The 15,642-nt window shown below is 36.5% G+C and overlaps 1 long non-coding RNA gene across 3 annotated transcripts; it reads right to left on the bottom strand.

Moving 5' to 3' along the window:
- Positions 1-11,758: 11,758 nt before the first annotated feature.
- LOC147490250 (uncharacterized) lies at positions 11,759-14,790 on the bottom strand. Of its 3 annotated transcripts, none has more exons than XR_015202359.1 (4): positions 14,727-14,790; positions 13,554-13,675; positions 12,497-13,445; positions 11,759-12,017 (listed from the first exon to the last, which is right to left on the bottom strand). It is a non-coding gene; the product is annotated as an uncharacterized LOC147490250 (long non-coding RNA). The 3 variants fall into 3 exon arrangements; XR_015202360.1 differs by having other exon boundaries at positions 11,759-12,714; positions 12,797-13,445; XR_015202358.1 differs by having other exon boundaries at positions 11,759-13,445.
- Positions 14,791-15,642: the final 852 nt, after the last annotated feature.

Below are 15,642 nucleotides of genomic sequence, written 5' to 3'. Positions count from 1 at the left end.
GTACCCCACCAAGAGCCCTACACCTGCTATTTTACTAGATAATCGAAATAGAAATCAAGAGCCTACCACCGTAGAGGTACTAGTTACAACACAACCTAAGAAACAGAAAGCCACGGTTAAACATCCAGGTGATACTATTGCTAAATATAGAAAGAAACCACCGTTTCCACAAAAATTAGCCGTGTTAACTAGGGATACTAATTATGAGGAGATTAGGGACGTTTTCAAGAATCTAACTATAAACCTTCCCTTTCTCGAAGCTATTAAAAAGCTACCACACCATGCTAAGTTTCTTAAGGAGTTGTGTACTACTAGGCGTAAGACCAATATACCAAAAGACACCTTTTAACGAACAATTCCCAACTCTATCCGAACATAATGGAATTGTTAAGTACAAAGACCCCGGGTCGCCCCAGATCATAAATGCACCTTAGGAGATTCTTATCTGACGACCACGTTATTAGACTTGGGGGCTAGTGTTAACTTACTCCCGCTTTATTTGTATAGACAAATAGGTCTAGACGAGATGCAACCCACTAAAATGACGCGTTGCAATTAGCCGATCGGGTCTATTAAGTATCTTAAGTGGTACGTCGCCGAAAATGTTCTCGTAAAAGTTCGAGATTTTTACTATCCCATTGATTTTGTCATCCTCGATACGTAAGTCGCTAACGACTCTGTCCGATCATCTTAGGGCATCCTTTCCCCGGCAACCGCCAATGCGCTCATTAATTGCCACATGGTTCAATGTCCATGTCTTTTGGCCATCTTGCTATTGAAGTCAATGTTTTAAAACAAAGACACAGTTACCCGATTCGTCTATGGATGGAGAGGTTAGCATGATCGAGAGCTTTTCTCGAGATTATTTCAACAACACGTTCCATGATAATTATATGCCCAAATTTCTTTCCTTTGGAAGTTCAGACTCCAACATTTCCATCCCTACACTAGTCGATACACATATTACGGATGAGGATGAGATAGATGACTTTCTCAAAGATGTAGAGGACTATCATAGTAACGAGGATATGACCAATCTAGATGAGGAATTCGATGAGTTTCTTAGAGCAGGTGATGAATCACCCTATCAAGAACTACTTTGCACAACATACACCTCGACTCCCCTCTTTCCACCCTTTCAAAGGAATCTCGAGTTTGCACTCGATCCTTTTGTTTCTTCTGTGCTTCATAATTTTTTAAATCCACATAGTAAACAAATAATTCAGAAGACAAAAGCATTTGACACCTTCATTTTCAGACTTGAAACAGTCCCTACACACACCATGAATGAGTTTTGTGCTAAACCCACATCCTCATTGTTTACATGCTATCCTTCTATAGCTTATCCATATCCACCATATTCTCCACAACCATTCACTTTTCCACACTTATTTACTAGAACACCCACTCGTTCAAAAATGAAAAAGAAGGTGCATGCTAGGTTACGTACTAGGGTTATCCGACTTCGCTTTCATTTCACTAGGTTGCGTCATAGGAAATCTTGGTGCTTGATTGTGTTTGGATATGTTTTCTGTGATATTTATTTATGAAATGATCCACAACTATTTCGGTTGTTGATATATGATAAACTGCATGTTCATACATATGTTTAGATAAAGTCTCGAGTATCTGACTATAAACGACTCAACTTTTGTGTTTGGTGCATTTCCTTTTATTTCCATATATTGGTGAGTGCACCATTAAGGTAATCGGGCCCTCCCTACGGAGTGTGTGGCTGTAAGTACCGGATCCTAAGTCCACGTTTGACATAATTCACGTTTTCCACTCTTGCATGTTTTCTCGGATTTTTGAGTCATGTTTCTCTATGGGGTGAATTATGTCTTTATTGTTTATTGTTTTTCTTTTTAAAAAGTATATATATATATATATATATATATATATATATATTAAAAAAATAAACATAGAAATCTAGGAAGTCTCGGAAATCGACTTTAAAAGACCCATCGCTAAAAACAAATTTTCTAAGCTTTGTTGTAAAAAATTTGTTTGGGGTGGGGTGTTCGTGTTCCGCATACTAGAATGTTTTATGTCCCATTAGAGTTGCTTAGGCCGTTGAATTGTATTACGATTCGGGTTGACATAATCCATGAATTTAGAGTTCAATTGTTCGCATAACGTCGTCGCCATGCACGCACTTCGGGCGTTTTCCACTATCTTATATGTCATCCACGGTCGGAATAGAGTGTTTTATGGATCATTAGATTGGAAATTCTCTCGATCAGTTCCATATCTCATTCACAAAAATTGGACCCAGAATCGAAGCGGCAATTTTGATTTGAAGTTTCGAAAAATCGAAAAATTCAAAAATTTAGAATTGGGCTTGGGCCCAACCCAGCCTTCACCCGGCCAGCGCCGCCTTTTACCTTTGCCCCAACAAGATTTCATCTTCCAAACCGCCATTAACGCCACCAAGCTCCAAAAACCTAAAAAATAAAAATAAAAAGAAAACCAAATTAACCCACGCCCACAGTTCAAATCCACTTCCAATCTTCTCAAAAACCAAACGCCCACCAAATCCACCAACTTACATCACCAAAACCCACGAAAATTTTAAAAAAAATTTAAACTATCGCGCCACCATCACGCCACCACCACTTTTTGTTTTAGTCGGTCGATTCAAATTCCACCACCACATCCCATTTAAACCCCCACTACATTCCAAACACTAAAATGGCTCAACAACGTCGAATTTTGCCGGAGCAAGCTTTTACTGGCGATCACTTCGCGCCGTTTTACGGTGACCAAAATGATCGATGAGAGATCTGAATAGCTTGTGGTACTCGACCGAAGCCTTTACCACGAAGACTTAGTTCGACGGTTTTACAACACGAAGGAGGTGGAGGGACTAGAATTTTGTTATGGTGGCGAAGAGGAGGAAGGAAGTAACTATCATGGGTTGTTGGCTCGAGATTCTAGGCATTCCGCCTAGAATCCATCCGATGTCACGCGTTACAGAGTCCCAATATAATGGGGTAGAGCCGTTGATGAACATGACAGGTTATCGAAGGAACTACAATGCGAGATCGCATTGTGTTCGCCAGCATCCTCGAATCCAACCACCGGGTCGCAGCTTCGATGGATTGGTCGGAACATCCTGGGGAAGGAGAAGGTCAGCGACATCGGTCTGAACTGCCTCCACATTTTATGGATACTCCAGGAGCAGAAATATGAGTTCTCAGATCTTGGAGTTTTGCTTAGCATGATTAGGGGAGTAGGGAAGTCTGTTGCACCTTTCCCCGTGTTGATAACCAAGATCATCTTTGAAGTTGAGAGCAGCTCCCTCCGGGATAGGTCTTACATCACCCTGCACCGAAATCCTCGCATTTATAAGGAGTGTGTCCAACGAGTTTGGAGGTTGCCCGGATGATAGGGTAGAGGGCGAGGAGGATGGGGAAATGAGAACGCCGAGGGAGGATGGTGGAAATGAGAATGCCTCGGAGGATGAGGAGGAATTGACTTGTTTTGATCTCGGATGCCTTGGAGAGGTGTTGGTCGGATCGCGAACGCATGGCTGTGATTCATCGTGGCATGCGTTAAGCTCAACACTATCTGCGAAGACCTTCGGACTCGACGAGGGCAACTATCCATCATAACCGAGATCCGTACCCGGAGAGGATGAGAGGTGGGAACAAATGAGGGCCTAGCTAGAAGCTCAGCGTCAGTTCCAGGCCGACATGCTTGCACGATTCCTACCTCACGGGGATTCTCCTTCTGAGGACACACCATCGAGGCACGAGCGTTGTCGCCGAAAGACGAATGGTGCTGGCCCATCGGGAGCTCAGGAGCCATCCCCGGACCGTGTGCCCTCCTCTACCAGTACCGGAGTGATTAGGGATAGTATCGTTTGATGTTTCTATTTTTATTTGTAGTTTTATTATTGTCATTTATTTTAATGTAAGTTTTATTTTCGTAATTTGAATTTTGTAATGAAATGTACTTCGAATGAAAATTTTAATATAATGCGATTATTTTCATTATGTGTGGTTGTTTAATATTGATCCCACCTTCCCAAATTGTTTGGGGGTGGTTTTATCTATTCCAAAATTTTTTTATATGACCCTCGCCTTAGAATTTATTATGAGTCAAGGTGAAAATATGGCCGTTTAGGCATATCTATGAATAAGTATCATGGTAGGATGAAATCTCGATTAAATAGGTAGATTCTATCATAAATTCAACCTAAAAGATACTAGGTTTGTTTTAGAATCAAGAAAATGAGTTGTTTCGTTTTTGGGTTTGGAAATTTTGGTATTTCCTGAACCCGTAAAACCTTTTGGCAACTTCCCCAATCCGGTTTAGCAACTTAAAACCTATATAAACTTCATACATTCTACACTCACAACTCACACTACACCTAACCTCCATCACTCACCTTTCACTCCCACGATTCCCACGCTTTAGCCTCATTTTCCGAAGTTTCAAAGAACCGAAAGTGCACTCGCTCGCAATTTTTTTTTCAGATTTTTTGTCGAGGCGCTTTTCAGCTTAAAGTTGAGCACGACCAGCTCAAACACTGGAATTCCAAATCTTCGAGAAAGCTTCACCGACTTTCCGTGGACCTGAAAAATTCCGGTTTTCTGGGGTAGTTTCCGGATCATTCGCAGGCTATTCCGGGCGTAATTTTGAGATGACATGTCCAACATTGATACCGGAACAGTCTTTGAAGATTTGTTCCAAAGCACTACTTATGGTGCTTGGTTTCACGAGGCGATCACATACGTTAGTGGGAGCCGCTTATGGTAAGATCGATGCACTTTATTCTCCAACACTAGCATCTTATTTTTACGATAACTGCATTTTGTTTGAAAGACCAGATGGAGAACAAGTGTTCTCCATCAACATTGATAATGAACCAATGGAAATTACCAGGTTCTTGCTAGCATTTGTTCTTGGACTTGCTATGCCTGCTGAAATACAAGACCCATGGTGCTATTGGGTAGATAATATGTATATCTACACTTACGAGTTTTTGCATGAGTCGTATGGCGCGGGCATTTTCCGTATCGAGGACCAAGGGGAATATAATGTCACCTTTGGTAGCCTGTCCATGAACATAGGAACTGTTATGTTTTGGATCATGCTAAACATTTTAGGGGAATGACGTTTTTCTTCTGTGAATGATGCCACTTGCAGCGTCTTCCTTGCTTTAGCCACGGGACGTATGTGTCATGACCTTCCCCGAACCTTGATGTCTAGTTTAGCTCGATCCCATAGCATGAGGCATAAGTACATTCTTATGCCTGTTCTAATTTCTCGTATTATGCTATGTTTCTTTCCTATTTTTTGTATACGTTTCCGCGGATTGGATTACGGCCGACATAATCGCATTTACCCACCAATAGTATTATTCGATCTTTCCGCGTAATGACTTGGCAAAGGGTGGAGGATACAACCTCATCGTTGCACCACCCCGGCCGTCACTAAGTGGCTCTTAATAGGTTAGCAATAATAGATGATAAATGGCGGAAGCCCGGCAAATTATCATGGCATGGCAGACGGCCGCGAGGGAACCTCACTTCTTTATGGAAGAAGAGGATGAGGAAGATGATGAGTAATCGCGGGGGAGATAAGGTAAGTTTTCATTCTATTTAGTGTCCGCTATGTCCCAAGCAATTTCATTCTTGTTAACCCCATAATGGGTAGAACTCTTATCGAGTTGAGTCAGTTTTTATTTCCTATATTAGTACGTTCTAACTTTGTTTTGCAGATGTTCTTGAATTTCACGCGCTTCAATGGTATTTTTCCTACCCTCTTTATTTATATGCTTTGAGGACAAAGCATGCTTCTTGTTTGGGGGGCATAGAAACACGTGTAATTAAGGCATCTGTTAGGATATAGATATGTATAATATGCATTTGTTTTCTAGTTAAAATTTCAAAAATTCAAAAATATAAATAAATAAGCTATGCTATACACTTAGGAATAGTGGTATTGTTTTTTCTTTCTATGCTCTTAACAATCTAGAAGTCTCAATGTAGCTTTTTGCATCGTAATAATTTTTAGAAACTTAGGTTAATATGTAGGTAATAATCTTTGCATCTATCTATAAATATATTACATGAGTATCGATGATTGTTAGCAGTAAGTTTCTAGAAATCTAGGCTAGAGTACTTATTCTACAAATCCTGTGAGAATATAGCCTAAAGCCTTATATACGAAAACATTTGAGAAATGACACAAGGGAGAAGTAAAATCCGGATAGAGATATCACACGTCCACTTGCTTGATCACTAAACCATATCCTAAGCGAGAATTTAGGCCCTCTTTGGATCGATATAGCCAAAAATTCAAACCTATGAATTATTTTCCGCTAGTCGCCCCTCTGAACCTTTCTTTAGCCTTCCATAAACCACAATTCCTTTACCCCTCTACAAAACAAAATAAAAAAAAAAAAAAAAAATCAACTTACCCAATCTAGAATAAGTCTGAGAATAGAATGAGTGAAGAAAGAAGAAGAGAAAAACCTGTGTAAACAAAAATTAGTTAGTTGCTTCAGAAAAAGAAAAGAAGTTTCCATCCAAGGAAAAGAAAAAAAATAGAAATAAATAAAAACTCGAAAAATAGAATAAAAGGGAGTCAAAAGCCAAAGAAAAGAAAAAGAAAAATAGGGCTAAGGATGGAAACAAAGTATAGAAGCAAAAGAAAATAACAAGGTTTTCTCTAAGTTACATAATATGAAGACTCTATTATCTTAGACTTGTCCCTTTTGAATATCCATTTCTTTCCTTCTTAAACCATCTCCTAATCCCCGTAACACCTAATAAAGACCTCTAGCTCAATTAGGAATAGGTTAGTGTGATAGTAAGTGGCAGATGTGTTTGACCGATTCCGGCTCCCTTGTTGTTATTGAGATTGTAAGGTAAAGTGTGCCCACCGCATTAATCGGAGTAAATGAACTTGAGTGGAAAAATCAGTGTTGATCTTGACTAATTTGTGATAACCTACTTAAGGATCGATATCCCGAAGTTTCGTAAACTAACCTGCTAGGCATTTCATAGTATTACTCATTGTATATATGTTTATTGTAGATGATTAATTATTATGTATATATTAGCTTAGGTTTCGACTTGATTACTTTATATGCATTGCTAGTGAGAGGTATAGTTAATTTAGAGCATGAATAAGGAAACAATAGTTTTATTTCTTAGTCGTTGTAGTAGAGATGAAATTTGTGAGTACCTTCACTGGAAAACTCTCACGAGGCTATAACTCGTCCACTAGGGAATTCCTAGTGGTTTAAGGCCTTGTTGCATATGGTCAATGCAATCGCGACTCAAATAAACGAGAGTAGTTAGAACTCCATTTTTGGTCACTTATTCTAATTTCTCATCTTTGCTTGAGGACAAGCAAAATGCTGTTTGGGGATGGTTTGATAAGAGCCCAAAACTGTAGTTTTAACCCTCAAATATCATACTTTTTTAGACAATTATGTGAGTAATAATTAAGAGTTAACACCGATTACGTGTTTTTATGCATTCCGTGGCTTCAAAGTCCATTATGTGCGATATGTGCCACTTTAGCGAGATAAAGGAGCAAAGGTCGATTACTAAGGAGTTCCGTGATTAAAGGCCAAGATTCAAGAAGACAAAGCCTTTCTAAAGCTCGGTCAAAAGCTGAAAAGTCAACGCGTAAAAAAACCGAAGTCAAGTCGAGAACTTCCGAAGGCCATATCTTTGGACTCAGACCTCGGAATGGGACCTACCTTATGTCAAAATGACCGGCTCGGAAAGAGCTTTCCAATGGTCTAAGCCTTGATCCAATCAGAGGAGCAAAAGTGGATTAAAAGTCTATTGAAGCCAACTGCAGCTGAAGAGGCCTTTTTGGACTGAAAGAATTGGGTTTTGGGCCTGATTCTCTGGCCCAAAACATGGCTCCAAGCCCATGCACGATTTTTGGATCTGAAAGTATAAAAACCAAAGCTTAACTCTTTGTTAATGGTAGATAGTTAGGTTAGAAAATAAAGGTAGCTTAGAATAGAAAGTAGCCATTAGAATAACTTCTAGATCTAGATTTAATTGTTTTTAATTAATTAAGTTTAGTTTCAAATCCAATTCTTGTTTTAGATTAAACTCTTAGAATCAATTGTTCTTAATTAGTTTGATAAATAAAATAGTTATTTGTCAATTTCGATTCTTGTCATTTACATTGTGTTAGACCTGATTTCATTTATTACTTGTTATTCAATTCTTAGTTATTAATTAGATTTTAATTATTGTTTAATTTAGATTAGTAAATTTCAATTCTTTGTATTATGTTTAGTTTTAATTTAATCGAAAATGATTGCGTAATGATTCTCAGCTAAACCTCCATTGAGGGGGTTGAGAAGCCTTGATGAAAGCTTGACTCCGATTATTGTAGAGTCGTCGTAATTTCCTTTCCAATCTAGAAACGATTAGTTCACCATGAGAATGGGTTTAATCGTTCACATACTAGTTATGAATTGGTAGAAATGCCATGTGTAATTAGGGATTAGGAGAAACCATATTGTTTCATGGGCGATTCAAATTCGGATACGATGATTAAAATCGTTAATAGGATTAAGTCGAAGCCAAGGTGGAATCAATCCCCCCTCTAACTCCTTATCATCGAATCAACGTAGCATTCCCATAGTTGTTCTGATAATCGACTAGTTGCATCTTGTGGGTAGTTGCATCGTAGTCTAGTTGCCACTTCGTAAATCTCTCATTAGACTTTAGAGTTAAGAATACTTATACGTAGAGAACACAGCATGCGGAAGGACTAGGAGTGGAACGAATCACTCTACTCCACTATATCTCATAGGATTGAGAGTAGAAACTTTGATAAATATAGGCTCATAAGATAGTTTTAGTTTACTTACGTTTTGAGTTCATCGTTCATTTCGTAGGTAAACTATTCAATTTTATGATTTATCAGAGAGTACGTACGTGGGGTTTTCATATTATAAGAAATTTGGATGAGTGATCAATATAATATTTGTATATAATAGTTTTGCATATATAGTTGCATATATTTTTCAGAACAATTAATATGACAGGACCTGTTCGTAGATAATCTTTGAAGATCCCACATAGTGAGTCAGATATAATTTAAAGAATAATTAACAGAAAATCGAGAACTGGATAATCTTTGATAATCTCATATAGTAAATCAAACATAATTTATTTTTATGTCATGTTTGCAAGAACACTACAAGTGGATTAATAGAAAGTTAGTATTACACACCACATTGGATAATTAAAAGGAAGTTGAAAACTGGATTCAAATACATTGAACTGAGCTCAAAGAGTAATTAACGGGAAATCGGAAACTTTATGCAAATGCAATAAACTAAACTCAAAAAGTAATTAACTAGAAATCGGAAACTAGATGCAACTGCATTAAACTAACGTCAATAACTAACGGGAAATTAGAAATTGGATGCAAATCCTTGAAAAATATTTAACGGGAAATCGGAAACGGTATGCACATGCATCAAACAAACCTCAAATAATAATTAATGGGGAATCGGAAACTGGATACAAATGCATTAAACTAACCAAAAAAAATAATTAACATGAAATCAAAAACCGAATGCAACTGCATTGAACTAACCTTATAGAATAATTGGCGGGAAATCAGAAACTGTTGAAATAACTTCAAATAATAGTTAACGGGAAATAAAAAACCGGATGAAATTGCATTGAACTAACCTCAAAACATAAATAATTAGAAATCATAAACTAGATGCAGATGTATTAAACTAACCTCAAAGAGTTATTAATGACAAATCAGAAACTGGATACAAATGCAATGAACTAATCTCAAAGACTAATTAACAAAATATCGAAGACTACTGGATGCAACTGCATTGAACTAACCTCAATGAATAATTAACGGGAAATTGAAAACTTGCTGCAAATGCATTGAACTAACCTAAAAGAACAATTAACGAGAAATCGAAAATTGGATACAACTGCATTGAACTAACCTCAAAGAATAATTAACTAAAAAATCATAAACTGGATGCAACTATATTAAACTAAAATCATAGATTAACTAACATGCTAGGAAATCATAAATTGGATGCAATATCCTTGAAGAATATTTAACAGAAAATTGGAAACTGGATGCAAATGCATTGAAATAACCTAAAAAAATAATTAACTGGAAATCGAAAATCGGATGTAATTGCATCGAACTACCCTCAAAGCATAAATAACCGGAAATTGGAAGCTAGATGCAAATGCATTAAACTAACCTCAAAAAATAATTAACGGGAAATCAGAAACTGGATGTAGATGTATTGAACTAACCTCAAAGAGTAATTAACGGGAAATTAAAACCTGGATGCAAATGCAATGAACTAATCTCAATGAGCAATTAACGAAACATTGAAAACTATATGCAACTACACTGAATTAACCTTAATGAATAACTAACGGGAAATCATAAACTTGGTGCAACTGCACTGAACTAACCTCAAAAAATAATTAACAGGAAATCAGAAACTTGATACAACTACATTGAATTAACCTCAAAGAATAATTAATAGAAAATCGGAAACTAGATGCAACTACACTGAACTAGCCTCAAAGAATAATTAACGTAAAATCGGAAACTTGATGCAAATGCATTGAACTAACCCCGAAACATAGTTTTACATTAAATCGGAAAGTATAGTTTTACATTTTAAGTAGTATTTATTGTAATTCTTTTATTATGATTGGGAATGTTTTGCTATTCAAGTAACTTCAATAACATCTTCGCCATATTGGGCATTCTCACAAAACTTCAATCAAACTTCTATTATTAAACCTAACAACAAAATTATGTTGATGGGTTTTATCAAGGTTTGGTGTTTTCTTTTTATAGAGAGTGGTGATATAAATTTGAATGAGTAATTAATATAATTTCCATATCTCATAGCTATGCATAGTCGCTAATATTTTTTAGAATAATTTAATATAACGACACCCGTTCATAGGACGGGTTCGAAAACTAGTATATTATAGATATATATATACTCTCTTAACTCTATTTTTCAAGGTTTCACAGAGTCTTCAATTTGTTGTAAACTCTAATACTAACTAGCCTTTTGGGCACGCTCGTTGAGCGTGAACTGGTAAGGTGGTTTTGAGTTATTGCTTCTATTTGAGTATTTTATAGAGGACGTTTGCTCTGGTATTTCGCAATATCGATCTGTTGACATGATGACATGTGTTGGTTAAAGAAAATAGAGATAACAAAAAATTTGAATATTTAAACAAAATCTTCCTTATGTATCTCAAATACATGGTAGCAAATTAAAGAAAATAGCGATATACATGGTAAGAGAAAAAATGACAAAGATATGTTGGTTAGAAGAGAAGGGAAGAAGCCTAAAGAACTGCATACCACTTCAAGCTGGAAAATGCTCCCACCAAGTAATATGGCACTTGGAGTAGCGTTCTACAGTAGAAGCACAAATTTATATATCTGATTACCACGATCTAATATGTTAACTATTTTACTTGCCAAAGCAATGGCACCAATCCCAAATATAAGAAGCACTAAAAGCCTTGTAACTGATATACAAATTGTTATTTTTATTCCAAGTTTACAATCATTTGGTCATTAAGCAAGCATGCTTGCAAGAATTAGGATCACTGAAGGTATGATGCACCACTCAAAATTTCTAGACTACATGTGAAGAAGGATAGAGGAGCATCATATCCCAAAAATAGATCCTTTAGTGGTAACAGAGATGCTATAGTTGGTGGTTGAAGGATATGTTGTATAGTCCGAACATGTTTTACGCTTTATTCAAACCTTCTGAAAGAGCCCACCAATGTTTACCATTATATCTTCTGTACATGTTAAAAAGATAGCGAGTGCCTATTGGTGTGAAATAACAAAATGAAAGAAATACAGAAGAATAGGATCCTTAAAAAGCCCTTATTCCAACTTAAGGTATCTCCACAAAACACGGATAACACACAGGCATTGGTACACCGTAAAATGAGCCATTAGAGTAAACTGGTGGCTTTAGATTGCACCTGCATTGAAGATAGCAGAGGTATATAAAGAGAACAAAACCATAATTAAAGATCAAGGTCGAAGTAATAACAAAAATGAATAAAAATGTTGGGTTATAGGCCATGACTAAAAAGGTTTACATAATCTCCTTAAAATAGCTTTGTTGGAGTCCAAACAGAACACCATCCTCCAATGGGAATGTATATACATAACCTACCTTTCCATATGAACATTTTAAAAACTAATGGATACCATGATCTGCAACTCATGGGCCATGCTCAAGAATGTGGGCAGTCAATGTGTAGTGAGAACCATTCAATATTTTTATCGCATTGTGATTTGCAAAAAAACAGTGAATAGGCTTCCCTCCTTGTTGAAGCGGATACATGGGTTTGCCTTGGTATAGAGAAGGTAAGAAGATGAAGATAAGAATACTTATTCTAATCAGAGCGTATGATCAAAAGTATGAAATAATAAGAGACAATGACTCACTGGTAACCTGCCCCAAGCATCCATAGCTGTCAAGATGCTAACAATATCCATATCCCATATTCTGAATACAGTTTCATTCCTTCAGGCAGATAACTATTTCAGGCGTATCAAATTGCACAACTCTGCCAGAACATTTGTGAAATATTTGGTCTGTTCTCCTCACAGCCCCTTCACTTTCATTACATTCAACAATGCAAGACTCCCTTAAACCAAAGTGCCTGAAACCTAATAAAGAAAACTCAAATTATAAATCACTTAAAAAAAATAGTAGAATGAACCTCGAAAATGACAGGTCGTGTCAATAAACCTCGAGCCTCCAACACTGCAAGCTCTTGTTGTGCACCACTTACAGGAGCATCGTATCATAATCAACTGTGGATGCCACCATGTAAAATAGATATTGCAAAAGTGAACCATATGAAGAAAGATGGATTAAATAGTACATACATTTGTAATGGGGCCAGCTGTATCATTAGAAAGGCAAAGTACATCGAAGTATATTTAAACACCTATATTAAAAGACGCTTTAAAACCAAAATCATCTTTTGTACATGTCAAAATTAGTTGAAAAGTTGCAAAAGAACAAAATATCGATATGGACAGAAGCTAGTTATGTGAAGCCAAGTGGATTTCTCCGTATTGGAGTTAAGTTCTTTGTTAAAGTATATGTCCTCACTACCAAAGGAAAAAGAGATTTGTATGAATGCACACAATAGAGATGAGAAAAGTTTATAGAAAGCAATTGAAATTGTAAAGGTACGGTGTTACAATTACATTTTCATTCAGACTTGGTGCTGCATCACTTGTTGACTTGTTCATGATTGGAGAGACTTTTGAAAGGGTGAAGAAGTTGTTTTTGTGTTGCTTGTTGAAACTTGTTATTTTTTTATCTGAAACATGGCCTTATATCCCACCAAATTTTGGAACAGTTGTAATATAATCTCTGTACCATTCTCCTGGAAAATTAAATGTGCACAATTTAAAATGCAATTGGATATGTGTGTTCAAAGTAGCAGGTATATATATATATATATATATATATATATATATATATATATATATACCTGCGATTCAATATGAGCTAGTTCCTGTTCAGTTTTTTTGTAGGCGTGTTGTTGCTTCATCTCGAAATGCTACAACTCTTGCGGTAGATGTTTCGTCTTTTATCTCCAATCGCAGTTGGTACCTACGAATATAGATTAATTATATCATATATAAATAAACTTGAAGACACACATGGCCCAAAACCAAAATGGAGCAGTTGGTACTTCCATAAAATTGCCGACCATTTAAACTGCAAGTCAACTATTATAGGTGCGCACTATAGCTTAAGCACATTAAAATAATAATAATAATAATAATAATAATATATATTGTATACAAAATTAAATTTACATATCATGGTGTGCATTAAATCAAAATTAAATCTACGCAAAGCCAATTTAACAGAGCTACATGATCCTGAACTCACATATAGATCTGTAAGAACGATGAAAAGTTATCCTAGTAGCATATATATACCACATCATGGAGGACTTTTCGGCTAATCTTTCCTTAAAAGCAGGTGAAAACTTTAAGTGCAGTGGCATCAACTTCTATGAAGATATTTGGTCCAGAATCCCCATGCCAATAGATATCGTAATTAGTGGATTCCTGAATTTTTTATGTATTCTCCATTTGCACAAAACACTGCATCAAGGCGAGTAAATAGATTTGATCTGTCCAGAATTTAAGCTCGGTGATAAATTTCTATAAATAGTAATTTGACTTGTAGAATGTCAGTGGACAATATATATGAAGTTTCTGATCAACCTACAATCCACGAGCCAAGCAAGCTCTTGAGCAGGGGGGGGGGGGGGGCTCCACCCCTCATCTTTTTCCTTTTTCCCCTTCCCTCACTTTTCTCTCACTTATATCTAGTATTAGACATATGTACATAGTTTTACTACACACACGACACACCAACTTCTTGGGGGAACCATATACTTTCCCAGTATCACCCTATTGAGTTGTTGTGGAATCTACAATCTATAGGTAGATACTTAGATATACATCCCTTTGCTACACTCAAGTATTTACATGAGAAAAAAGTGGAACGCATACAAAGAATCAAAAGATGAGCAAACAACAACTTACTAACATCCACGCATCAAGGTAATTACAACAAAATTGCAACTTCTAAGGAAACCAACCCATCGATCCTTAAATTGCATTAGAAAAAAAGACATTCCACATACCGGTTTGTCGCCCACAATGGTTTAAAATGAACTGTCAAGCAAATCTTTCCTCCTTTATACATCTGGGTTTAAAAAAAAGCATTTAATTAACAAAACCCCAACAATTAATTATAAACAATAACAAAAATAACCAATCAAACCTTGTGAGTTTTTCCATCGAGTTCAGGCACTTCGAGTAGAAAGTTCTTTGAATCCAGCAGACAAATTTTCAGATGATTTGGAACGACACCCACTTTCAAAACTATTCCAAGCACACATGTGAAACAGGGTTAGCATAACCAGAATCTGGTTCAACCTATACATCTTAGCCAAACAAACCTTCTGCGACAGTCAGTACTATTGAATGCATATTCAAACCTCAACTTTCTGGGATTTTACCAAACTCATGTGGGTATACTTCAGAACTTACATGCTTCCAAGACGATGACGTAACTGGAAAATTCATTTAAGAAGTCAAGTATTCAAACCATCTAGTTGGTCTATCCCATTCCCTCAATCTTGGAGAAGTCGGAGAGGCAAGCTATTGTCTTGATTTCGCCACAATTTTCAAACCTATACTATAAAATTGGTCCAAATCAATAACTGTTACTCGACAAACAATTAATATAAAAATTTTCAATATGATGCTCATAAGCCAGTTCAATATTATATTTTCTACAAATGAGCAAAACTACTGAAGGAAAATTCAATGAGCAAAAGGATTACAATCTTACATGAAGCATTTACTTCATAACAAAGCTTTTCCATTGGGCACATATCTGACTACTTTCAGACAAAGAACAACTCTTGAACCTCCGCAAAAGCTCCATTCATTGCTTATCACAATTCTCATCATTGCCACTATTCAAGCGAAAACATCAGCTCCTGTACCTCGAAGATTAGAAATGAATCTCTGTTCTTGCCAAAGAGTAAAATC

This window comes from Coptis chinensis, chromosome 7 (assembly GCF_015680905.1).
Source record: "Coptis chinensis isolate HL-2020 chromosome 7, ASM1568090v1, whole genome shotgun sequence".
In the NCBI taxonomy this organism is placed as follows: domain Eukaryota; kingdom Viridiplantae; phylum Streptophyta; class Magnoliopsida; order Ranunculales; family Ranunculaceae; genus Coptis; species Coptis chinensis.
Note: the sequence above shows the minus strand (reverse complement) of the source record. Positions and strands in the feature narration are given on the sequence as shown.